This window comes from Dromaius novaehollandiae, chromosome Z (genome assembly GCF_036370855.1).
Source record: "Dromaius novaehollandiae isolate bDroNov1 chromosome Z, bDroNov1.hap1, whole genome shotgun sequence".
Classification (NCBI taxonomy): domain Eukaryota; kingdom Metazoa; phylum Chordata; class Aves; order Casuariiformes; family Dromaiidae; genus Dromaius; species Dromaius novaehollandiae.
Window position 1 is genome coordinate 24,671,849 of NC_088132.1, and position 27,248 is coordinate 24,699,096.

At 39.7% G+C, this 27,248-nt stretch overlaps 1 protein-coding gene and 1 long non-coding RNA gene across 9 annotated transcripts in view; one reads left to right on the plus strand and one right to left on the minus strand.

Annotated features, from left to right (window-relative positions):
- TRPM3 (transient receptor potential cation channel subfamily M member 3) overlaps positions 1-27,248 on the minus strand; it is a 281,429-nt gene that overhangs the window by 150,646 nt on the left and 103,535 nt on the right. The gene's annotated exons all lie outside the window — the stretch shown is intronic.
- LOC135324952 (uncharacterized) lies at positions 1,756-6,670 on the plus strand. The gene is made up of 2 exons (XR_010386174.1): positions 1,756-1,915; positions 5,745-6,670. It is a non-coding gene; the product is annotated as an uncharacterized LOC135324952 (long non-coding RNA).

Consider the following 27,248-nt stretch of genomic DNA (forward strand, 5'->3'; position numbering starts at 1 on the left):
AAGAGAATTTGATTTGGTTGAGAGGTTGAAAAAGAGGGAGAGGAAGAGACAGATTTCAGCTGATTTGGATAACTAAGGAAAAATCCAAACCTAAATTTGAAATGAAACATCAGCACTGAACTTTGCAAGGTCCTGTAGATCTTTCCTGCATTCAGGTTTTAGCTTGCAAAGTAACTTGGGGCAGAAGCCAGTGACTCTGTGGAGGGTGTTTTATAGATAGAGACTAAAGGAGAGCCGGAATAAGCCCTAATGCCACAGAGAACTACAACTCTGTTCCTGGTAGTTCATGTAAAGATGCTTTATGTTATGATGCTGGCAATAAAACTACCAAGGCCACGGATCTTCCTATATTTTGGGCAACAATAAAAAAGCAGTCAATAAACAGACACAGCTATTTTTTCTGTACTGTGTAAACTGCAGGACAGAGCTAGTGCTTTTAAAGGCGGGGGGGGGGGAGGGGCTGCACATTTAAGCCTACGAACATAAGCACTATCAACGTTTTCAGGCCAGCTCACTGTCAATGAGATGAATGACTCCTTATGCGAGAGGAAGGTGAATGTAAAAAATAAACTGAGAGCAGAAATTTTTCAGGAAAATCAGTTTTGGCAGATTTTAACATGCTTGGCAGCTGGAATGCTTAACTGCTGTCCTATGAATCAAAGTTATTTTTAAAAGGGAACCGAGAATGACAGTATTAGAAACATATTCAACTTCAGTGGTAGGGCAGAGCGGGAGCCAGTTCTAACCCCCTGCATCCCAACCTTGTTAATCACCCACAAGCAATGGGGTTGTAAGACAGGTTTCATCGCAGCAAGAGGAGCGTTGATAAAAGCCTTTCGCTACCTTGCAGTGGGACAGGGTTGCTGGACAGGCGATGGAGTATTATTGAAGCAAATTACAGACAGGATTTGCAGGAGCATCTGGTGGCCGGAGTGCATCAGTGCCATTGCAAGCTGATGTGATTAGTGTTCCTTAATCCACGGGCACTTTTGGAAATCCCACTGCCTCTGAGTAAAGAGCCTATACTGGTAAACTTCTATGGCTACATGAGTCCAAAGGATGGCAGTGCTTCAGTATAACCTAATTCCCAGTTGTACTCGAGCCAAATTTCTCCCCCTTGTTTTAGTGTTGCCCAATTGTAAGCATTATAAGCAGTTTTATGCCTTCCTTAAAGCATTAGGAATTGGCCTCTCTGGACATTAAGCTACATGGATCATTAGAGTGTCCCCAAATGTTTCAATTTCTATGAGACTTTTATTATTGGTGGTATCTTAGAGGTTGGCCATCAGGACTTTACCCACGATAGCTCTATATTCTGTGCTCTTTATTCCCCTTCTAACTAGTTTTCCAAACACTTTATCATCAGAGTTGTTCCAAGACAATGTTGAATTGTCTGAAAATCAAGCTGTGTTCAGTACACAGTAGGTGGGCGCGGAGTGCAGTCATTTATTACTACAGTACATTACGGAATATATCTGTTATCATTGTTTACCAGCTTTAACTTTTATGTTGTACTTGGAAGAAAAGGAGTAATTTGAAAAGAATCAGGAACTTTTCAATCAATAGTTTAGAATTTTAAACATTATATCTGACATTGTTCTTATCAGAAGGTAATGGAAAAGAAAATTTTATATCTTTGTTAAGCCCTGCTACTCAAGTATGTATTTATGCTTTGAGTATTTTCAAAGCATTCTACAGATGAAGCCCTTATAGCACATTGGTGACCTAGTATTATTATCTATGTTACAGACAAATTACCTGCAAGATTAAGGGAGGTTTGAAAAAGAACCGCAGAGAATGATCAGACCTGAGAATTGATATAGACACCCAGCCTCCCACAAACCTCGTCAATATTGGTAGGAGTTTGGGGGGAATATTCTGGAGTAAAAACTGATTGAAATGAAGAATACTTTCAGTAAGTTCCTTCTATTTTCTTCTCATGGGTACTGGTGAATGGGGGGAAGAATTTAGCCTACTGACTTCGTTTATGGTGTTTAGCTTTGAAGAAATACTTATGATTTCCTCAAATTTGTCATGAAGTTAAAGTTACTTAAGTAAGTAAATAAACCTTTTATAGCAAGAACAGGCCTACTGAGTCAGAGGAAGTTTTCATCTAGCTCAGTATCCTGTCTCTAAGAGTGTCATAAACTAAAGAAAAGGAAGAACGGGGCAAACGTATGTATTATTCTCCTAATATTCTTATGAGCCAACAACCATTTTCTGCTCAGGGACTACCTGGATTGAATATAGTTTCTATTATTCTGTAATGCTCTATGGACTTTCCTTCTATGCAGTAGCCTACTGATTTCATGTAAACTTTCAGCATCCTTTGTTCTGAACCTGGCTCCCACCACCTCCATGTGGCACTCCTGTACTCGGACACTGGACAGTCAATTCCCATCCATCCTCTCCATGCCAATCACAGTTTTCAAGACATTGATTACATGCCTCTCCTTAATCTTTTTTTCCAGACTGAGCCCTTACCAAGTATTTTTGCACATAGAAACCATTCATTACCTTTTGTCATCCTTGTTGCCCTTCTCCCAAGCTTTCCCAGTTCCACTTTATCCTTCCTGTGCAAGAAGGAACCAGAACAGCACACCTCTGGTGAACTACAGACTGGTATAGCACCATGCTGATATTCACTGTTTTGGTATCAGTTCCTTTCCCACTGATTCCTAAAAAAAATTGATCTGCTTCTCTTGACCATCACTGCTGAGCACTGAGTTAATGTTTTCATGGAACTACCTAGCACAACCCCAGTATTTCACGCCAGTGTAGTAAAGAAGTTATAATACTAATTATAAAGAACTGCCAGAAAATTAAGCTGTTTTAATCAAAATCCATTGGAATAGCAGTATACCCATACACAGTTCTAATTCCTGTGACCTAATAAACAAATCATAACAAAACATGAAGTCTACACAGAAGTCTCATGGAAATCTACAGGTGCACATACACAATTGTAGAGAGGCATATACAGGAAAAATACTTTTCCATGTCATTCAACACTGACAGTCTCCTTATCTTTTAAAACAGTAGACTAGTTTCCATCTTCTGGAAAAAAGCAACATTATTCCTAACTCCCCATATTAAGGAAAGAAAACAATCTCCACATTAAGACAGACCTCATTCCTCCCTAATAAAAAATCATGAGGTTAAAATGCAAATGTAGGAGTTTTGCATTGAATCTATTTTTGGTCTGAACTACTTGATTTCTGAACTGCTGATTCCACCCCACAAATGTATGACAGTTATAACACTGTCTGCTCTTTCAAATTTAAAGAGTAAGGTGGTTTTGTTAACCACTGTGTGGGTGCTGACTTGAAGAAGCAGTTAAATTAAACTGCACAAAATTGTGCGAAAGGGCCTGAAGGAATGGAGATTCCAGACGTTCCCCAAGCCCAAACATTCAAATGGAGCAATTATATGCCACACTTCACATTTCATCTCATCTTCCAGCCCCGCAGTTATCCACAAGTCCCTCTCTCATCCCTGCCTGATATAGTGCCACAGGTGTCCTTTGCTAGAATGCAAAGTTCGGTTCCGGTTTCCTCATCTTCCAGCCTTCCTCCAGACACTGTTTTGGAAGAACAAGTAAAAGAAGTCATAAGGGATGAGAGATGAAGCCATGTATTTATCAGCTCTGTTGTCTCCCTCGACCTGTGTTGAAGCAATTTCATCATTTTCCTCAGGTGCCAAAGCCAATCTTAGCTGGAGAAAGGAAAAATTAAGTCTGCCTCCTGAAACAGCCAGAAGGCAGCAGACCAGAGGATGTTTCTTCTGGGCAGGGCTGAAATTAAGAGAGAGACTGGCCATGTTAAGCACTAGCAAAAATGGTTTCAGCTTCTGTTGCTTGATGAAATTGTGAGAGCTGCTGCAACATGCTTTTCTCCTGCCCTTGGCCACGAGAACCTCTCCTTTCCTGCGCCTGAGCTTCTTCACCCTCTCTTCCTTCCTCTCCTCCTGGGGCCTCCTGGCATTCAGGTGTCTCCCTCCGATTCTCCCTATCTGAAACCACCTTCATGCCAGTGAACGGAGGATGAGCGTGAGGTTGCCTTCCCTACCGTCTCCTATCAGTAACTCTCCTCTTCCCTTGTGCATGGCACAGCTCAGGCAATAAGAGGTGAGCTCCTGACAGGAGGGACAGACACCCCCGCTCTCGGCCCAAACACATTCAACAAACAGACACAGGACAAAGCAGTCTGAGGAGAGGAGTGTGTCACCCTGGCAGCGTAGCCTGGTGTAGCAACAGTCCTTCCCAGGTTTTCCACTTCTTAATTCTAGTTTTAGTTGGCATTTTGGAACTATGTGAAACTTTAGGTGAAATTTTGAATTATATGAACCATTATTCTTAGGACTTGATAATGTCAGTTCTCTGACACAGAAGAAACTGGTAGCAATGTGCTTCCCTCTGCTGATAATCGTACTACACAAATTGCTAATTTTTGGAATGAAATCTGTTGTGATTTTTGATTATGTCATATGACTAAGCAAATAGGGTCAACTGGAGTTTATAGTATTGACATTAAAAAAATCCAACTCATTTAAAATGACATTGGAAGACTTAGCAATACAGTCTAAATCCTATTATCCATTTGAACTAATAATTTTAAGTGGACTGTGACTGCAGCTGGAGATCTGGAGGCAGGGATTCTTTATGCTGAGTCTTCATTAGCTGGAGCTCTTCACAGGCGTAGAGAAAACTGTAAAGGTACATACTGTTTGTATGTAGCACAGTCTGACATACCAGTATGGTTCTCATACAGTGAAAAGGAAATCCAAATCTTATTACAAGTAGAAGGTTCAGAGTACATATCTTGAGCAATTTAAATGGGAATAGATCACATCATCATCTCATATAATGAAGGGATAAAATAGTATGGAAATATTTCAGGTTGATACTCATTTTTTTCATTCTCAAATGTAAATTTAGTTACATATTGTCTGCATTTTGAAAAGAAAACAAAGCCAGTCCTACAAGTTTTCTGTGAGATATGCTGCACTAATTTGATATTTTTCTAGACAATCAAGATTATTAGACAGATTTGGACTGTATGCCCAGGATGCTCATTTTTGCCTTAAGGTACAACTGTGCAGGGTAATGGACCTGCACTGTAGAAGTATCAGGGCTGAGATTTCTACAAGGAAAGAAACTACAAAAGATACATTCCAGAAAGTGCAACAGCGGATCAAATAGCTCAATGTTTTACACACCAAAAAACTACTGAGACACTGGTGAGATACAAATTTACATTACAATTCCAAAGTGTAAAGTAAAAGAAATCTGCTCACAGTAGCTAATTCCACCAAACTGGCACCTCTTTCTCCTCCCCCCCCCCCCGCCTTTTTGTAATGTGAGATCCATGCTTATTTTTCCAAATATCTCTGTTAACAGCTTCAAAAGGAGACCAGTTGTGAAGATTTTTTTTTAAATTCAAAATACAGAATTATAAACGGTGTGATATATAATTACACAAGTGATAGCTATTGGGAGGGAGGGGGAAAAGAGAATGTGAGAGAAGTAATTATAGAAAGCCATTTCACAAAACAAGGTACAGTAGCACTCCAAAGATAGTACACAAGTCTTACATAATCACTCTGGTTACAAAAGGAAGAAAGGCCAACATTTTCTAAAGCCACAAAACCCATGAATATGATTTCTTTTTATGGCTGATCTGTTACTACGAACCTGTAAACATGAAAGCAATTTTACAATGAGTTTCTTTGCCTTTTCTTTCCAGCCTTGGTTAAAAGGGAAAAGAAGAGTCTTTAAGTATATGATCAAAGATCAGAACTGGACCTGGAGAGACACTAGAAACGCACTCCTTGAATCACCCTAAGACTCCAAAAAATCCAGCACACAGCAGGCTTCCCTGGGGCTAGGAGCAGCACTCTTGGCCCAGACTTTCAGGAGAAGACGTTGCTGCAGAGAGCCATCACCAGCAAACTGTGATTTATTCTAATTCACTCCGCTCTGGCACTGACCTCATCCTGTGCTGGTCTGAAGAACAACACGGTAGGGTCGACGGCATTTATCTTTTCTGCACAGCTGTAAGACAGGCCCTCTGCTGCGATGGATTACCAGCAGCGGTTATTCACATTTTAAAAGATCTCCCTGGCTGTCACACAAAATCCCGCACAGAGAGAGCACAACTGCTCCTCCGGGCATGGAAATCCACGGGCAGCACGGGTAAAGGAAACCACGCAGAGCAGCAGCCACCGTTTCCAGCTTCCCCCATCCCCATCCCTGCTAACGCCATGCCAGATGGAGGATGTGGTCCCCAGACTTCGTTGAAACTTTAATGGGGATCGCTAAGCTATCTTGGTCACTATCTTTGTGCCAGAGCTCACACAGGCAGGGTGCTGGGAGAGAGGAGGGGGCCCTCGGGGGCCACTCTTTTGACCTTGCCAACTTCATCATACCAAACACGGGGACTGGGGCACACAGGTCCTGGATGGATGCAGCTATTGCGTGTTCTGTATTCTGACCTCTCTTTTTTAGTTTTTCTTTTCTTTCCCAGCACTTCAAGCACTGGCCTTTGCTGGTTTCTGCTCTAAGAAACAATAAATAAGAGACATACTGTTTAGGCATGTTTCAAGACCAATCTATCATTTAGATTCTGATACCTGAATTGATGACAAAAATAAAAGCTGGATTTCAACATTAGTTTCCTTATATACATTCTTGTGAAGAACCAGTGGACATATTCTGAACCAAGTTACAAGAATACTGTTATCTCTGCTTTTCTAGTCAAAAGGAAGCAGAAACAACAGCTCCAAAAATGTTTGTTTCACATTTCATTTTCTACGGTATGATCTGTTGTAACCCTTGATTTCAGTGATAGCTTGAGCTGAAACTCTAAAATAAAGGGAAGAGTTTAACAAGTGATGCCAGTCACGTACCACTCGAAACTGTTTGAACTGAGCAAAATGTTGGCAAGCCTGGATGTTGAAATCAAATAGACCTAATGAAAACATTTCTCAGCAGATTAGGTCAGAACAGATATTTAGACCATAGCTCAGAGCTGCCTCTCAACAAACATGGAAGTGGGTGGAGGAAAAAAAGTTGAGTCTTTGAACTTGTGAGCTTATGTCTAAGTCACACCTATTACCCTGATGCTTGCGCGAGGCACATGGCCCGGGAAGAATTCAGCCATATAGTGCATTGCAAAAGCAGAAGCATCACTTTCTCTTCAGTTTCGTTGTCTGTAGCTGCCCATGTCTGGCCGCAGCACAGGGAGACGATGCACTTCCAGAACGAAGCCGGGAGCCCCGCTCCTGAGAGCGGAGAAGGAGAGCAGCCCTCCTGCCATCGGCCAGCGCTCCTGCAGCCGTGGGGCAGCTCTTGTCCCCAGATTTGACCTTGGAGAGCAGTCAGCGCCTCCCCCACCTCCGCGAGGACAGCCCCTGCCAGGCTCAGGTTCTTCTTCTCTGCCTTGTCTGACACGGCGTGATAGCAAACATCTGAGCAAGTCCCATGCCGGCTGAGAGACCTTCCCCCAGAGAACCCGTGGTCACTTTTTCTTTTTTCTTCTGGGCAGAAAAGTCTGTTCTTTTATTCATTGCAAAGATATGGTGGCCAGTTTCTTTAGCAGAAACCTAGCGAATCCAGAGTATGGCTCTTACAAATGTGTACTTAAGAAGTGAAACACACTCCCTGCAATAACGGCTACCTTTCTTTTAGAAGCATTTCTGAGAAGTTTGGCATTATATTATTCTATTTCCTAAGGATTTTGGCATTGCAATACTTTCTCATTGCATTACAATCTAGGCATACACGGCTTAGTATACACGGTACAGTTAGCAGATCTGTTTTTTTGCATTTAGTATCCAGAGACTGTTGACATTTGATTTTCCTGTAAAATAATGTCCAAGTATCAAGTGTCAACCCAAGGCAGTATTTTAGTGCAGGAATGAATGCATAAGGAAGATTTAGAGTAAAAACATGATTAAAGTATAACCTAATAATTAAATTCCTGAATTCCTCGGGAATATTACAATGCCTTAAAATACCTTTTCCTTATTAAAAAATGATTCTCTTTATAATACCTACAGCATATTTGCCTAGCTGTAAATGAAAGAGGTGAAAACATCTAACGAGTGTGAACATTAATGTATTCGTTGGAGTGAATGATCAGTTTGAAACACTGTCAGATAAACTCTGATTTGGATTTTGAGAACAGTGCAAGAAACTGCTTTTATGCACTTTTCTTATGCTGTGGACATACAATGCTGTCATGAGGAAAGCATGTCTAATTGTGTAATGATGCAAGCAGCATATTTAGAATGTCATAATTCAGCAAATCAGAAATAGACTGTCCCTCACAGAACTACAATGCATTTGTATCTCTGTTCTTGGGAACATATTTTTCTCCACATGTTTACAACATTATGTAAACTTAATATGTTTAGAAAAGGTTCAGATCAAACATTATTCCACAAACCACAGTTTTCCTGCATCGATACAGGAATCAGTCATGTGAAAAGCAGTGGCATATTTATGGAGATTACTGATCTTATCTAGCCCATAAGAATTCCATGCCATGCACATGTCTGTCAGGCTTAAGAGACAAGTCATTATTATTTTTATGCCAATAAATACTCATTATCTTTTTAATGTTTTTGACTACATCTGAGAGCTCAAAAACCTTTTTCAGGCTAAAATATTTTTCATCTAAGTTGTATGCTCAGTTAATTATTGTAGGTTTGGTCACTTCTCCTTTACTCCTCCTGGCAATGATACTTTACCTTTTTCCCTTTTTCTGTCAAAAGTCCACACCAATTCAGCTTTAATTAAAAAACAAAAATCACTCTGAGTAGAACTGTTACTCTTCCTCCTGTTCAGATGAAAGCAGTCAATCTAATCCAAGAGCCCTACAGTGTTCCATTAAAAGGGAAAATTTCATGCAGATAAAATTTAAAACTGTATAATACTATCACTTAAACTTGGAGCCCTGTTCTAGATAAGTGGACGATGCAAGATACTTTTAGTCATATAGCTCCAGGCATACAATAATTATTTGTCTTCATCCCTGTGGCTTGAGACCTGTGCAATCTCATAGATTGTTACCTGATATGCACTTTCTTAATTGAAAAAGAAAGTCAAATATAATCATTTACATTCAGAAATTAATGCAATAATTTTCCCAACTGGTCTGTAACTCTAAGATGACTTTAAAAGCATGAACTTTCTGTCCAAGATGCACGTAATAAAACCTTATCACTTTTTTTCTTTTTGTGGACAGGATTCTCTTTTCTCTCCATGATGTTTGGTCTGAAATGTGTGGCTTATTCACATAATATTCTTTAATAGCAAAGAAACAATCACCAAATATGAAGACATAAGTGAAGTTTTATGACTTCACTTCAGGGTCAAAGCAGAAAGGAAAGAATAGTTTTGAGATAGATTTTCTTATTAAATCACAGAATGAGAACAGAAAAAAACACTGAAAACATAATTTAAATAGGTGTTTTTAGTGTTTCTTGTTTGATCTGAACAGAGAATCTTACTTTAAAAGGACTATTGGAAAAAAAAAGGGCTATAATCCTAGTCTCAGGAAGTTTGAAACTCTGTGTTCAATCTGCTGACTTCCTCAAGTGACAGGCATAAAATAAAAGCTCAAGCAGGATTTTAATTTTCCCTTCTTATGTAATAAATAATTTTAAAGACCAACTATATCAGAACTGAATCATATTAACCTTGATGTAGATCAGCTGCTCTAAATTATACATAATAATGCTCTAAAATATATATAATAGCAAATATTTTACTGGCTTTTCCATGCTATATGCATCTATGAATTCCACTTTGCTTGATGCATGAAAGCTTTACTGAAAGGCCTTCTTTCAGCCTATTCGGCTTTGACTTTAAAGGACCATTAAGCCAGTCCTACAGTTCCATTTCTAATCCTTGAATTAATACAAGATTTACAATTTTATAGTGAACACAGGTGGGCCTCATTAAATCTCAAACCTTGCAAATTCTTCTCTGTAGGCAACCCCCTGTGCCCTGACCCTTGTGACTTTGAAGGACTAGAGCCTTGCACAGAGGAAAACAAACCACAGGCTTTCACATCCCTGCCCTGTTTCAGTGTCCTGTTAGCCACAACAAATAGCTGATTCTGTCTACTAGTTCTGTGAACCAATTGCCAGAAATGCTCTCGACAAGAAAATGATACTTCTATTGGGTGGCTTCATATCAGCTTGGTTTCTTGAAAGGAATAATTCTTGCGGCTGTTCGTGTATATATATATTTTTACATATATGCATAGGTAAAAAACAGAAATGGGGTAGGCAAGTTGGATTACACCAATTTAGAAAAAAAATGCAAACATGAATAGGGTAGGTGAAGCCTGAGAAACAGACTCAGATTTGTGGGCAAAGGATTGCAAACTTTTCGTCACACAATAACCCCACTCTCTGGGATTGGACCCCCATATCACTTTCTCCTAAAAAATCCCAAATGGGCAGTCACAGCAAAGGCTGTTGATAGATGATACTCACCTGCAGAGGGAAATCATTGCTGTTAAGGCCTACACTACCCAGCTGGTCAGACTGGTAATCACAACTGTCTCTTATGACTTAAAGAGATGCACAGGAGAAAGCAGAGTTGTAATGTAAGGCGTAGTTTAGACCATGCAGTGCAACGCTTTAACACTGCTGGTACGGGAAGTCCAGTCTCCATCCTACCACACCAGACAGCCTAAGGTGCAATTCAGTGTTGCTGACGGGTCAGACAGAACTGGCAAAATTAGCAGTCTCTCTATCCACAGGTGGAAATGCTGGAGTTTAACTGCCTAGACACAATGTGAAAAACCTGGACATTCCTAACTGGCAATTCAATTGTATTTTGTTGTTTTTCATTTTTGCTTACTACAAGACCTGCACAAAGGTCTGCAGTGACAGAAGTCAGAACACATCCATGTCTGAAAAGCATTATTTCTTGTGCTGAAACTACTTTGGAAAGCCAGGTGGCACGGGCCTTTCATTAAATGTATACGAAACCAATACTGTCTGTTAAAAGACAACACAGGGCTGATATTCATCATCTTGGACCCTGGACTGCACGTAGCTCTACATACACAAAAATGCACGTGCATGACTTGAAATACAACCACTGCTGCTCCCCAGCACTGTAAGTCGAATGCAGCTTGCAATGTGACAGGGAATTCTGGAAAGGAGCTGCACAAATTACAGCTTATGAGAGCTTCCCAGTTAAGTGAATATTTGTAGCACAGAGACACAAATCACACAGTCCAGTCTTACTTTTTGCAAACTGTATGATGGAGGTCATTCACAGAGAGGGCACATAAGCAGTTTTAGATTACTTTCTTGTTTTGACTTGACATTGTAATTAGGATTTTAATAGCATTTTTTAGAATAGGCAACTTTGAATATGCTAGATATTAAAGCCTAGTGATGGAAAAAAAAAGCCCTTTTACTTAGAAAGGCCTGGGCAATTTCTCTTTTTTTGTTGGGTCTAAATCTGGAATTTGATTACACAGCACATTCCAGCTATCTGCCCCAGCAGGCCCCCCTATCAGGACTCGCTGATTATTACTTACGCATTGTTTCAGTGTGAGCCCTTGAAGGATTTCATTTAATACAGATTAGTACCTTTATTAAACTGTGCTTAATTGAAGGCTCTGAGCTTTGCTAAGTATTGTTCAGTGAAGTGGATTAGTTGTTTTGATTTGTTGCTCTCTCATAAAAAAATAATGCCGAATGAAATAATTACCTTTTCCCATTGGGCTACTGAAGGTGACATTACTATATGGCTCCTGGTTTACATACTTTAAACAGATGGCTTTCTAGCTTACAGAGATGCCTATGGTTCATTGAGCTTTGAAAGTAAGTTATCCCTAATAGCACTCTCTCCAACTGGTTTAATTTTTAAATGCAATACATTAAGGCTACTGTCAAGAATGCCTTACCAAATGTATGAATAAAATCTGGTAGTGTTCTCTGATCAGAAAAGAAAAAAACAGAAAATACTTATTTTTTTAAATGTAACTGCTTTTTCCAAGGACTTCTGTAAATATTTTTTTTATTTGACAGCTTTACTTTCAGTTGAATAGCAATATTAAGAAAGACTATACAAACTTAGTGACTAATCCTGTGCCCACTGAAGTCAGCGACTGAATGTCACTGACTCATTAAGGCCTAACCTATAAAAAGATTATTTAGAAAATCTTAGATTCTAAATGAAAATGTCTGCCTCATTATTTTTCACTGCTGACTTCATAGGAAATGATAATTTAAGATTCAATTAAAAATAACAGGTCATATACATTTTAATATACTGCCTATTTTAGTATGCAACTCATATACCTTGGGAATTCTTCTTTATTTAATAAAAACATCATTCTTAGCAAGACTTTGAAAAGAAGATTAAAGCGAAGAATAACAAGCCCCACGCAAGTGTATCTAAACCACCCATGACCATACCTCTGCTTGTACAAGATGCCACAGCAAAATGCCTCCTGTTTTGGCACAACAGCAGAATTCCTCAAAAACTAAAAGGGCCAGTGAAGGAAAGGCACACTGGGAAGTCTCATTGCCCTCCTCAAACAGGGCTTGAGTTAGAGTTTTGCAAACTGGAGGGTGGAATAAGGCTTGCCATGGAGCTGAACACAGAAGAGATGTAGTCCACATGCCTACACGTGCTGCAAAATAGTGGGATTGTGAGTAAGGAAAACAGTGATCCAGATCTCCTGGAGACATCTGTTTATCACTGGCTTGGTGACAGAAAGAATACGTACATTTAATTCACTACTGTTACAGTTGTTAAACTCTGTTATGTTTCCTGGGTGTCAGAAGTTGTTCAAAATAATGTGCCTTATTATGGCAAGGCGTATCTACCAGTAATGAATAAAGATTCATTACTAACTCTAAGGGCAGTTTGCTCTATATTCCATAAATAAGACACTACAGACCAAGTGTAACTAAAAATGAAACAAAAAAGTTGTACTAGGTATTCATGACATTTTGCATTATTTTTAACTGGATAGTAGAGTGGGAAATAAACATTTTAGCAGATATGAATTCAGTGAATTTCAGAGATACACAGAAAAGGGTATCCAAATTTTACTTTCATCATTTGAAATAACATGTGCTGTGAGGATTGCATGTGTTCAAACTGAATTTTTAGTGCCTCTGGACAGGCAAAGCCACTGAAATTAATTGTATAGCATCAGTGAACTGCAGAGATGAATTTGGTCCTGCCCTTATCTGATTTTTTCTTCCGTGCTTTGAAAAACTGGTATATATGTGACAGTCTTTAATTATTGAATTTAGTGACCCTAATGGAGCTTCCCTGAATCTCCCTAGGTGACACTCTCATCTGCAGCAAACAGCACTCATACTTCTGCTACTTCATTTCCAGGGAGAGGACCTGCAACAGGACGTATTACAACTGAAAACGAGTCTAGTGGTTCATCTTATTCAATCTGCTGGAAATCACAGGTTCACTGAGCAAATGAAGCACAAATCAGCAACTTCTGCTTGCAAAGTCTGCAGACTGAAACGATAGGTCGAGCCCCAGTGGCTGCTGCAGTGTAGGGACGCCTGCGTTTCTTAACAACCTGGAGGACTTCACTGTAGCAACAACTGGGAACACTCCTCTTTTCCTTTTCTTTTTTATATTCCTCCAGTAATTTTATACCTTTTCAAAAGGGGGGGGGGGGGGGAAGAAGATATAGAAACATCCCATCTCTGAGGTCTTAAAGTGCTCTAGGCACCTTTTCAATATGCATGGAGAAAACACAGGAACTCAGAGTGCAGAAGCGTAGCTGCTCCAAAGGCGCAGGATTTTCTGTTAGAACTAGCGCTCCAGATCAGCAACCCCAAACAAACAGCGATTGCAGAAGGAAAGGGATCTGTGGGAGGAGGAGGAAGAGGAGGAGGAGGAGTGCATCCGCTTCTCCCTGCTCCGGGAGGTGTCCAAGCTGGCTGCGGTGACGGTGCAGCCCGGGGATTCGGCAGCGACCCAGGAGCCCGGCAGTCACAGCAGCAGCCCAGCCGTGCTCTTTCTGCTGGTCCCTTACCAAATGGGGTTTTTTTTAGGAGTTTAACAGTCGTCTTGAGATCCAGAGGACTGTTTAGAGACTCTGAAGGGTTTGCTCACTGGAAACTACCCATTGCTTTAACAACTCTGATCTATCTCCCACTCTCTAGATTCAAACTACCATTCCATATGCTATTCCAAAGCTATTGCTAGAGAACTAATCACTGAATTACAGTAAGCAAGCACACTATACATTGTCTGGGAAACCTCTTATTCTTTTATTACTCATCTGCCTATTACAGTTGTCAAAGAACTCCTAGCAAAGGAAAAATGCAAGATTAAACTCACAGACACCAATGCTTGTACCAAGTAGATCAAGGTCAAAATCTAAGTAGTACTTTGTGGGTATATCTGTGCTGTGTCTCCAGGTGGAGAATTTTTTTTTTTTAAGAACATTTTAAATCAATCCTTGAAAGTTAGTACCTTTATTATAAAGAAGCAATCTAAATGCTTCCCTTCCTCATGTGATGTCCCCACTGACTAGCCCAGGTATCAGTATTGCACGTCTGTCCAGGTCTGTAAAAGTCTCAAGACAAGGAGGAGCTTGTATCTGTGAAAGTCATACTTCAAACTTCAGAAGCATAAGCCTTGTTTATGCAAACTGCTTGTCTCTGGGTATCATCTTGTGAAGTCATTCGATCAGGACTTTAGAATTTTAAATGCTTCTTTTCACTGAATTGCAATTTTCAGAGTTTCAGTGCAGCTACAGTCTGCTTGCCCAAGTGTATGCCAAGTGTATGTAAAGTGGCAGCTATGATGCTCTGAAAAAGAAAAAAAGCAGTATTCCTCATTTTAGGCTCTCTTTTCTGCACAGATAGCTAAATGTTAGATTTCTCAAGTTTATATCATATATATATGAAACTGTCATGTTAAGAGACCTGTAACAGCTCCATATCCATAGGACTTCTGTAAGTTTAAAACCTGGAAGCTATGGGCTTAGAGCAGAGCTGCTCTTTGCTCTAAATGGCTAACTCTCAACTCATAGAAAAATCTGACTTTCCCCTTATTCTGTATTCCAGTGCTACAGGGAGATAGGTCACTGAGTTTGTTACTTTACATTACATTCATATGCAGCTGGCTAGCTTGATAAAAGATATGAAAAACATTTTTTAGATGGAAAAAACGCCATGAGTTAAATAATGACAATATAGAATAAAAAATTAAATAAGGTCACAGGCCTGGGAAATTATTACAGTATAGCTGAAGTTTCTGAATATTTCACTCAGATTGTTATTACTCCATTTCCCCTATGGCTTCCTCATTAGTGTCACAGGCTTCAACTGTAAAAGCCTTCCAAATGTTCTGGAAAAGTATAAAAAGAAGGAGGAAAGGAGGGTATTTTACAAAGAGAAAAAGAGGATATTTTTGAAAGAGATGCCCCAAACAGACTTGTTGTTCTCTAATGTAACACTTGCAAAGAGGGCAATTTGTACTTGGTTCATCTTTTTGATGATGTCTTAGAGTTTCTACCACAAAGCAAATATCGTAATCATAACATGCCAGCTAACAGAGATGAAGACACTGAGAGAAGAGAAGGATGCGGTACTGGCATTTTTGGAGATTGTCATCAAGCAACCCTTCCTTGTCACAAGAGCTTGAGGAAGGCTTAGTCCTGTGTGTGCAGAACAGATGCTACTCATCAAAGTGCTGGACTAAACTGGATGGTGACCATACACTCCTATGTATATAAAGGTGCTCCGTTTCCATAACCCCCCAAAGAAGTCAAATCAGCAAATGTGTCTTTTGGGGGTAAACTGCCTTAGCTCAAAGCACAAAAGCATAGGATTCCCTGGAATATACTTTTATTAGTCTGGGTGGGACCAAGTTCATCTGCAGAAGGAAAAGCAAGCAGTAATCTTGTACTTTCCTTTAAACCTCTTCTTTCCTCAGAAAATCCTGTGTTGCCAGTTCCCATCCACTTTATAATTGCTGTTTTACTGGGACTTCTGCCCTGCAAAGGACTGCGAACATCACACCTGGGAAATCTAGTTCCACCCTCTCCTTGGCAGCTCCCTTTGGAAATCATTCTCTTTCCTAAATACCTTATTTCTGTCTTAGCTGAAACTGGAGAGTTACCTAGAGCTTGCCACTTCCTGACACTGATGTAAGCTTTCCAAACTGAGGCAGAGGAGACTTCTGAATAGTAACCTGGAAGCTCATTTATTGCTTTTTTTAAGCATTCCCCCTGCAGAAGAGTAAGATCAGCTATGAGTTTGTTAATAATAAACCTTGTGTCCCATAGTATACTTTAAAACAAATTTCATGCTGATTTCTCTTTTATTATTATCTATAAACTGAACTGTTCTCTGAATGCAAAAACGGAGAAAGAACGATTCCCCCAGTAGCGTGGTGAAGTTTTGTTTAATCTGAACCCTTTCAAAGGCAAGAAATGATTAAGTGCCCACACTCCACACACATCAAGCCTGCTAGCATTCAGTTAACATTTATTACTCTTAAGTTTTATTTGTAGCAACATTGTACTTACAATCTGTAATTCACAGATTTTTCTTTCGTGTACTTACAGTCTCCCTTAACTTCACCCTTCTCTGTGCCTGTATCAGCTTCTAGTATTAAAAACAAGCCTCACACACCAGTGTGCCTGAATCTTAAAATTAAGCAAAGCTAGTCTGCCTGATTTTGTGTAATAGAAATGAGTACAAAAATCAAACCACCAAAGAAAAAAAAGTCATAGATTTGGAGAAGAAAGTCACTCCCCATACATGTTTAGCTTTGTCAAAACAGAATGGAATTTTTATTTGTGTTCAGTCACTTAGGCGTTTATTCCCTTAGAAAAACCCTTTATTTTGCCAAAATGAGAACCCCTCCACACAACTTTTTTGTAAAAGTGAAAAATCTTGACTCTGCCATAAATTTATGAATTTCTGCTGGGAGCAGCTTGTTAATAGGACACATGCTGTTTCACCCTGAAATGTTCTGTCAGTAGTCACAAAATCAGAATGCACATTTTCCATAACTCTGATAAAAGCTGCTGCTATTTAATGTAAAATCCTAAAGCCACTGTTAAGGAGTTGATTGCATCTTCAGGGAGAGTATTTTGCTCTTGACGCCAACAGGTGCAAAACTTGTGGCTAAAATGTGTAAGGGGCTGTTTAGGGTGTAGAGAGAAGGAAGCCGCAGGCTGTAATTACTGGCTGCAGGCATTGACACACACAGCTTTCCATGACAGTGGAGCTGCTGCCAGCAGTTTAAGGCAGCTAGCCACTCCTTAGCTATTACAAGCACTTGCAACCCATAATGTCAGCTTTTTATGCCCTGAGAGGAGCTTGGTGGTTGCTGGCAATAAGTCAGTATAAGAGTTAATTAATTTTATACCTAAAAGCATTTTCTGAAGACTTTTCATTTTAGATCAACATGACCTTCACTGAAGTCTCCACAACTGTAGAGGCTGTAGCCCACAAGAAACACTTTTTGAAATGCATTTCTTTGGACCTCAAGTTTGGAAAGGCTGTAAAATGTTGCAAGCTAGAGTACAGGTATGAGAGACATGGCAAGTGAAGAGATAAACATATTTAGCGTAAATTACAGTCTTCAAGGCATGTAACATCTCCAAATGTAGAAAACTGATGGTTCTCCCCATTACCACAAACAAATGTTTAGTAGTCTCATACTTAAAAGCATGAGAAGGGTCTTTTGGTAGGAAATCATTTCCATAATATTATTTATATGGCAGAACACAGTATGCTTGTACAGAAAGCATGATAATTTGGGGGTTTTGCATATTTATTGTATCCACATTTAACTGTCCCAACTCCGTATTTCCTCTATACTGTAAAAGTCATACAATTCAGTGCACAAGGAGGGTAAGATTCTACCATTTTTTGGTTTCAAACATATTCCAGTTTCTCTAAGCTGGAAACTAAACATGAAATTCTTACTTAGTATTTAGGACATCTTCAGGCTATAGCTTCAGCTATGTTAAACAGCTAACATTTGTTTGGTTGTACTAGTTACCCATTTCAATGCATTTTTAGAATATGTCCTGTAATGATTTGAGACTAAGCACAATATGAAAAGTTTAAAAACCTAAGATACTGATTGACTGATCATTTGAAAACATTGAGAAGCTGGCTACCGCAAACTTCAGCTTCCCAAAGAATCACACCTTCAAAGTTAGCATCAATCAAAAGACAGAAAAACCTATTCTCAGCTTTCAATCACAGGTTTTCCTTTGTGACTAAATGTATAAATGATTGACATCTGGATCTAAGCATGGTGAATCAAATTCAGTTTCAGTCTCCGTTGACTGAAGTAAGTTGTGTGTGCTTATGTCAGAGGAGAATTTGATCCAAAATACACAAGAGACAACTATTTGCTCAGGCAGGCTTAATATCTTGCAAAATTAATTTTCAGTGTAACCAAATCTACACTGTTTTTCCTGCTGCATTAAATCTTTCAGGCCCTAGTTACAACATGAATGATTTATGCAGCCTTTATGCAGGGCTTTTCAGATAATCTGCTTGGAAAAAAAAATTGCATGTGTTTATTCTAGCTGCAGTCAGAAATTAATGATTCCTTTGTATCTGAGGCAAGGAAGAAAACTGAAGATAGTTTTTAAATCTTTGTTGCTTATTTAAGGGTGAGGTAAATTTCTCTTTCATGAGGGACGCTACTTGTGGGAAGGCTGGTCCTGTGCCATACAATCACTGGGATCTTCTGTGATGTGCAATACACATTAGTACTCTTTCAATACATTGTAGCAAAACTCAAGGAGAATAGAAGAAAACGGTGCAAGAGAGCAGCTTGAACACGGTATGTTTGTAACCATTTTAGGAACAGAAATTGGCTTTGTTGACTGGGGATGGTGAAAAATAAATGTGAATCCTCTACTGGATCAGTATTTCAAGCAGCAAAATATTTGGGATGCCTTAGCTCTGAAGTTTTAGTTCAGCTTATTATATCTATGTTTCTGCTACCATCAACACATTCCCAATCCACTCTTAAGGAGTTTTTGGGAAACCACATCAGGATTCTTAAGAATAAGAATAAGGCTTTCCCTTAACTTTTCAAAAAGCACGGTATAAAAAGCAGTCAATAAAAATAAAAGTTGCCTGAAGCCTTTCCGCTGCCCTTTAGAATGGTTTGGAATCTGACCCTCCTTGTGCGCTGAATTGTATGACTTTTACAGTACTGAGGAAATACAGTTGGGACAAACCATTTACTTGAGGTAAAAAAGGACATCATGTAATTTGTGGAGAATCACGATCTTGCACTAGAGAGTCTACAGCTGATATAGCTAATTCAGAATTAAGGGAGAAGAAAGTAGGAGGTTTTTCCAGACCTAAAAAGACCACTCCCTCCTCAGTGCCCCCTAAATCTAAAGTTGCATTTCATGAATTTGTGCATTATGGTATTATGTCTCGTTTTGCACCCACATGGCTGGGAGCTCTTTCCTGCTCCGCGACGCTGGGTGGGTGGTAGCAGCAAGCCACTCCCGTGGGGAGCAGGAGGAAGAGCCCTTCGCACTCCTCTCCCCCAGCGCGTGGGCAACGTAGCTGTGGTCCTGTTCTTGTGCTGGGCTGGAGAACTACCCCGCGTGCTGGAAAAAGGGGTGTTTGATGTCTGGGTGTTCATGAACACCAGGGAATATAATGTGGCCACATACAGTCTACTTTCATTTAACAAAGTCATAAGGCTTTGTCCATACTGGAAAATTCTCCTCAGCTATGCAAATTTAGATAAAGAGGTTCATTTGTCTTAGACTATGCATTAAGATTCATTCAATAGCACATACAATTTTAATAGACACAGAGTCCTCTCCACTTCCCTCCATTTCCCCCCACTAGTCTCCTCCATCCCCACAATAATTTACTAGATAATCCACAGGCCACATGAATTTCCTCTACTTCAAGTGAACAGCACTGCAAATCGTTTTCTGAAAACACTCACACTAATTCAATTACAGTGACATGATCTGCTACTTTTACATCTCATCTGAAATCGTAACAAAAGCCTACTTGCTACAGGAAAAGTGTGCTTTTAGCAATGCTTTTGGAGTTGTGTACACAACAATTTCAGTAATGTATCGCAATTAACTTGTCTCCATTTTACCACCAGTGCCTCGTGGCCTCGCTGCATGTTGTATAACACAGCCCTACTATTTATCTTAATTTAGCAATCTCAATTATACACTGAAAAAAAAGGTTGTATAGCTCTTTTCAGATCACTCTACCAATAGCTGAAATTTTCACCATAAAGCTTAATAGCTGATTACAGATGAGAGCACTGGCCTTTTGAGACGTGGAAGCAAGTTAGAATCTGAGTCAAGAAATAATAATATTAGCAATTTTGCTCAAAATTCACTGACAGCAGGATGCCTTCCCTGGTGAACTTGTGAAATAAGCTGTCATGAGAGCAATATCTCATGTTTTCTGCTTTTCTAGCTTCAGTGGAGATCTGAGTTGCAGTTTACCACTGAAAAAATGACTAAAACTTTTGCCATATAATACCATCTGAATAGGAGTCTCCAGCTTGAACCATATTGGAAACAAGCAGTAGGTAAAGTAGGCAAGTAGTGGAGACTCTTTCTTAACCACTTTTATCTTTCACATTCAGCTTCCTCTCCATGCATCACAAGATTACTTTAAATAATCTCTGTCATAAAGGAAGAAAATTATTGTGAGGCATTGGAACTAAATAAGAGTTGAAGAATAATTAAAAGGAAAAAATCAGACAGTATTTGAAGAACTCTAGTGAAGATATGAGATGAACAAAAAAGAGACAGACGGTAGTTCTGAGCATGGGACTATCTTAAATGCTTAAACACCTTTGTGAATCAGGAACCTTTCTTTGCTAACTGAATGCCTTAAAGCTTACGGTGAAATAGAAGGGAAAGACCTTACTCAGCAATATGCAGCTTGTCACTCCAGAAGGCTGAATTTACACATCTGAGTCACGCCCATTGAGCCTAACTGACATCAAGACCACCCAAAGTCAATGATTTTTTTTTTTGCTACTGATTGCTGTTTCACCAGCTGTGACTTTCCCTTGAACTCCATCGCATTGAGCACTATGTGCAAATCACATCTTTTTGTATACTTCAGGCACATGGTTAAAAAACATCCCTTAGCTTATCTTGCTTATTCACTCTCAATTTCTTCAGCTTTTGTTTCTGAAACACAGATATTAAATGGCTTCACATAACAGTACAGATCCTCCTGCCTAGCCACGGTAAGGGGAGAAGTGATGCTAACAATTGTGTAATCAGGGCATCACAAAATGTAAATGCCTCAGTTGGTCTACTGGACCAGAAAGATGAGCCTGTTTCTAGTAATGTCACTTCTAATACACTATGGCAGTAAAGAACAACCGAACAGTTTATTTCCCACAGATATTTTCAAAGCCTTAGAGACTGCCATTTGAACCATTCTTTAATTACCTCTGGCACAGACTTCAGAAAGCTCTGTGCAGCCAAAAGTGAGAATATTAATTAAATTTTGCTCTAGCCCAATAATAGTAATTACGATGCTCATAAAATTTAAGGGTCAATTTTATGAAGTATATAATGTACATCTAGGTACTAAATAATAGATAGATTAGGAGATTAGTTTGAATGTCACTGCTTTTGTCATTTTAGAGATCCTGATCTGGAAAATGCTGAATAATCTCAGTTCCCATTGAAGTACATGGGTGTTACAGTTGCTCCATGCCTTGTATAATTGGGATTTCGGCTGTAACTTGTCCTGCTGTGACACAGCTAAGCCAGCACACAGGCACTAAGCTGGATTCTCTCCCCTGAGACAAGTTTTTGACTCTCATGGAAATCAAGGGGATATGTGGTGGGACTGCTATTCCACACACCAGACTTGGTACAAATTACTTGCTTCTCTCATCTTCGGCAGAATACATGGGTTTGCAGTTTTTCCTTTAAGAAGCGCAAAAAAGCATTTATGCTGAGTCAAAGATAATTTTCAAAGCTTGTTTCTTAGGCCCTGACTTATTTGTATATACATTCAAATTCAGAATTAATATCTTCTTAAATCTAAGCCTCAATGATGTCATGAATTTTATTTAAATATTTTTCTAAATAGAGATACTTGCCTGAATCAGGGCCACAGTTTGCCAGAGTCATTAAGCAATACTACAAATTGAATTTTGGATTCTATAAACTCTCTTAGCTCTTACAGTGCACTAATTATTTTCAACAGGAGAGGAAATACTTCATTTTAAAAAAGGGAAAAGTATTTTTCCTAGATAGCACAATAATTTAACAACCTCAGAAAACTATTATTTAGGCTGGACACTTAAACTACAATAAAAGGTGAAGATAGTGATTATAAGCCACATAAGGAAACAAACAAGCGTTCTTGCTTGGAGTGGTCTTTAGCTTTTCCAGTGCAGCTCTGGCAAACCTTTGCAGCAGAATCTAAATCTGACCCAGCACTCACTTGCTTAGCAACAAGCTTGAAAAACACCACTGCTATGATGGTTCCCCATTGACCATATGTTTCTGCAGTTTAGAGGGATTAGAGTGGCATACTGTTTAATATACTCTATTTTTAATAAAGTAGCATTCTCAAGTTAGCCTTCTCTTTAATGCATTCCTTGTTAATATTTTTCCCTCCTTCTCATTTCCTTTCACTCCCCTCCTGATAAGATCATGGCTTTACCAGGGTAATTTTCAGCTTCTCTTTCTCACCCCCTTTGCTTGTTTTTATTAGGTTGTACTACCTACCTCCTTTTTCCACTCTTTTCACACAGCATCTGCTCTGCTCTTTTATAACTCTCTCCATCGACCCCTAAGTCAGCATCTCTGTCAGCCCACACCTGCCTGAACCCTGCCTCTAGCAGTGGTCCCTGGTCATGCTTTGCACCAGCTCTTGGTAGGTTAGGAGGCTTCACTGGATACTAAAGAGGCCAGAAAATAAAGATCTAGCTAATGCTTGCTGTGAAGGATGGTGGTACAGCAGGAGCACCGAGAAAGACTACAGCCACCATTCCTAGAGGACAAGGATTGTGCTGTTTATAAGCTTTCTCTCAGACTGCTTAGCTTTCATATCAGCCTCTTTGCTCTTCCACACTGAAATCAATAGGCCGGAGGTATTTAAATATTCTGTGAGTCTACTTCAAGTGAAATACTATAAAACATGAACATCATCTGCTGGAAATGCTGCCTCAACTATCAATCAGCAGCATCCAACGCACGCTGCAGCAAATCAGCACATGCACATGCTATGTGGGCCAGGGTTGGGAGTCTGTGTGTATGAAAAACATCAGATCAGCGCTGGTGATCTGTAATGATCAAGACAGCCGGCACGAATAGCTGTGTTCACGTACTACAGTAACGGGATGGTCACTCTGGAAAGCAGAGCACATACTCACAACCAGATGTCCCTTCATGTTTTCACAGAGAATGTGCCTTCCTTAGACCACAACTGTTATGGTGTGATGTTCATAACTACCAACTTTTAGTAGCAGTATTTCTTACAAGTGCTCAAATGTAGACCTTGCTGGCTATCGCCTCAGCCCGCACACAGGCAAGTCTCCTACCAGTGACTGTGTGACCGCGAGTGAGGCAAGAACCAGGATTTCAGGATTAGGCAGCAGACAGAGTCAGTGGTGTATATGAAATACGGAGCAGAAAGAGATGCCTGGTGTTGCTTTTCTCCCACAAGTCATTTAAGTTTAACTTCTGCAAAAGAGTTGCGCCTGGGGTTAAGGGAAATTTCTTTGGCATGGGATGTTCTTGGGTTGCCATTATCAGAGAAAGGATACTACAGAAGACTGCAAAGAAACAAGTTAGTCTGCATGGAGCAGCTAGGGCAGAAAAACAACTACCAACTAAAGTCACACTAAGGACACACTCATAAAAGCACAAATCCGGACCCAATGAAATCCATTATTTGCAGAAGGTTGCTCCTTTTCCAGGCTAGGTATTGTGATTCAGCTAGCTGCAACACCAGCCACTTGGCATCTGTGTGCAAATGCCTGTAGTATTAGCAGAGGTTCTGATCCCCAATCATGAAAATAATATGGACTGATTTAAAAAAATCCTGTAAGTATGGAGTTTCACAATTCTGTATTTATTTTAGGAAGAGGATAATTTACTTATTCTATTTTCCACTGTGATTCAGAAGGTAGTTCTGAGACTTTCCTATCATTCTGAAAGGCAGAAGGAAAGTGTTTCTCCTGTAACAGGTATAAGAAAGTGAAGAAGTATGCTGCATTATCAAAGCTGAATCATCTGCTCTAGCCAACATACAGCCTTCTAATTGCCTTTCCTGGCCTCCCATGGCCACATTGCAGTTATTTTGTACATGGAAAAAAAACCCAGCACACCAAGGGTCTGGTTTTCTGAACAAAAAGCTAATAGGTTGTGCTCTGGTTTACCTTGTTTCTTTTTTACTTCTACTGGTGAGGGAATTATTTGTCAAATAAATTTAAAATCCATCATGAGCGTAGCTTAGCACATAAGAGGTTGTGCTCAATGTTTCAGTCAGAAGCCAAGACTCATGAACTATCTTTAAAAACTCTTGTTAGGTCAGCCTCGGTCTCTGCGATGAAAGGACTGTCTCTTTAGGCTACAGCATTTCTAAATAGGATAAGGCATATTCTGAAGAATATGCCTGTGCTGTTTAAGACTAAAATTTCAGCTATTTGAAAAATTGTATTTTCTATCTTCTCTTTAAACAGAGAAAGAATATCTCTAAAAGTCCCTGTAAAGAAAATAGATTTAGCTGATTTTTTTCCACTGGAGTTTTACATAACATTTTTCTTCTCTCTCTTTCCTTTTTCTGTTCTATAATGTAGTGTGCTGTTTGTTCCATTACAGTGTATAACTGGAATGTTCAGAATTGCAAATTAGGTATCTGCACTGGATATTTACATTCATCCTTTGTCCTCATAATTTGTGTGCATTTTAATAATGCTGGGTGCCCTGATTATTTTGCCCAAGACATTGTTTCAGGCTCTCTGGTTATTTGGGAAGGGCTCAAAATTATTTTGATAGATTTATTTGATTAGATTGTCTTATATTACTTATTCTTCCCAGTTGGTCTTTAATTGCTGTTAGACTTACAATCTGGCAAACCATAAGTTTGCTGGCAAGGTAGCCCCTTCCATCTGTGGTATTTGACTTTTATACTGTGTAAATGGAAGCTGAACATTATATTTTCATGGCAAAATTACTGTGGTGCAGGGGTCGGTCCTATTGGCTTTCATCAGAGAGTATGAACAGTTTCAATTAGATTAATCCATTTTAGAAACAGGATTTTTTTTTTGTCAACATAATTACAATCTTTGGCAATGAACGATAATAGGTTCTTAGCTCTGTACTCAAATAAGGCTTGCAGTGATCCAGCATTATGCAAGTGATTTACAGCGAACTGAGTTCAGCCCTCAAAGCACACATATCACCCACTCAGGCACAGCACCCACAGATCCCTGTGGGAGCTAGTCATACCATTTGGTGTCCAACCCAACCAACCGATCAGAGTGCAAAGGAAATAGCATCAAACAAATTCAGGATTTTAAGCCTCATTGTATTTAGGTGTCTGTTTACTGACAAACATGAAGATGGGTGAAGAGGGGGGATTATATAAAAATTAAACAAGCTTTACATGAATAACAATCAAAACAAACAGTCACAGCTATTGCTCTGCCCCATGGAACACAGTATGCTCGCCTCCGGGGACATGGCAGACAAGCTTTCCTGGCCATACACTGCTAATGTCATTTTAGGAAAACAACTTTTGGAACTTTTTGATGTGCAGAAGGGAGTGGGCAAGCCACTCCTGCTGTGATGTTTCTTTCTCAAGCCTTTCTGTGACGGTTCAGAAGTATTCAAAATTTTGCATGCCCACCTAAGTTGACTGTAGAGGCAGATGCTCATTTAGACATAGAGCATTGCCATATAGACGAGGGTTTCTATTACGTTGCAGGAGAGCAGTGCTATGTAAACAAAGATGATCAAACGCAAAAAAATCTTCAGACTCAAAAGGTAACTGTCACTTGTTTGTTAATCAGAATTTACATGAATGGTTGGCCCTTCATCTCTCAAGGGATATGCACGAAGATCCCAGTGAGATAACTGTCGGGCTTAAGGCCACTCAGCAAGTACACTGCATCACAAAGTTGGTATACTGCATAAAGAGGAGAGAGACTCTAAGGACCTCCAGCTTTTTAGAATATTATATAGAACTCATTACTTGCAGACACAAAACTTCAGTGCAATACTTTAGCCTTAATGTAATTTGAAAACATTTTGTAAACATAAATCATGGCATCACCATCTGCATTACGTTGTGTTGAGTTATTAGAATATGCCGTGATTATTAGACTATACCCATCCATCAACATTTAGAATTTGTCCCTCAGTTCCTCACCAATTATAGCCTTGATCCAATTAGCCTGATATCAAGCTGTGCTTGAGGCAGGTTGGTTCCATTTGCTACAATTAGATGATGAAAATAGGGTCCAGGTAGCTTTGTTTCCACTGCTGCTGTTTCTTACCCTGGACGCCAAGCTGCCCAGCCCAGCTCAGCTCAGCGCAGCTCAGCTCAGCTCAGCCCCATCTCCCCTCCCAGGTCGGGCCATACCTCAAAGCTCCTGCTCAGTCTGTGGCCTTGCGCCCTGCCCTTGCCACTGCCATCGCCTTGCTCCCAGCTCCAGCACTGGTCAACCTGGGTCTGCCAGAGCGGCATCCAGGTATCAAAGGAGTGACACCAGGAAAGAGTTTGAAAGGCAGATGCTGAGAGAAAAAAAGGACTACCCACACTGGACAGATCCCTACTGCCCAGTCTTGCAATTTGGACTCCCGAAAGGGCTAGAAGTTTGCTTCTTCCCAAGTTCAGCAGCTTGCTGCCTCAGACCCCAAAATTCCCAACTCTCTGAGCCTTAAACATAGGATTTAACAGCCACAGAGATAAAGACAAGTACTGAAGGGGTTTATTTTTGTCATTTTGATAAGTCACGTGCTGCATATATCTCCATGCTTAACAGAAGTTTGGATTTCTTTTCTTTATCATTATCCTCAGATATATACACACAGCCAAAACTACAATATAAATGTCACCTTTTACAAATAATAAATTCGTAAGTACCAAGTATCATCAACCCTTTCTCGAACCTCACCTAATTCCTAGAAGATATCACAATAAAAATATATGTGGAGGACATACTTGAAATAAGATGTTAGTGATTTAGTGGATTATCTTCAAGCAAC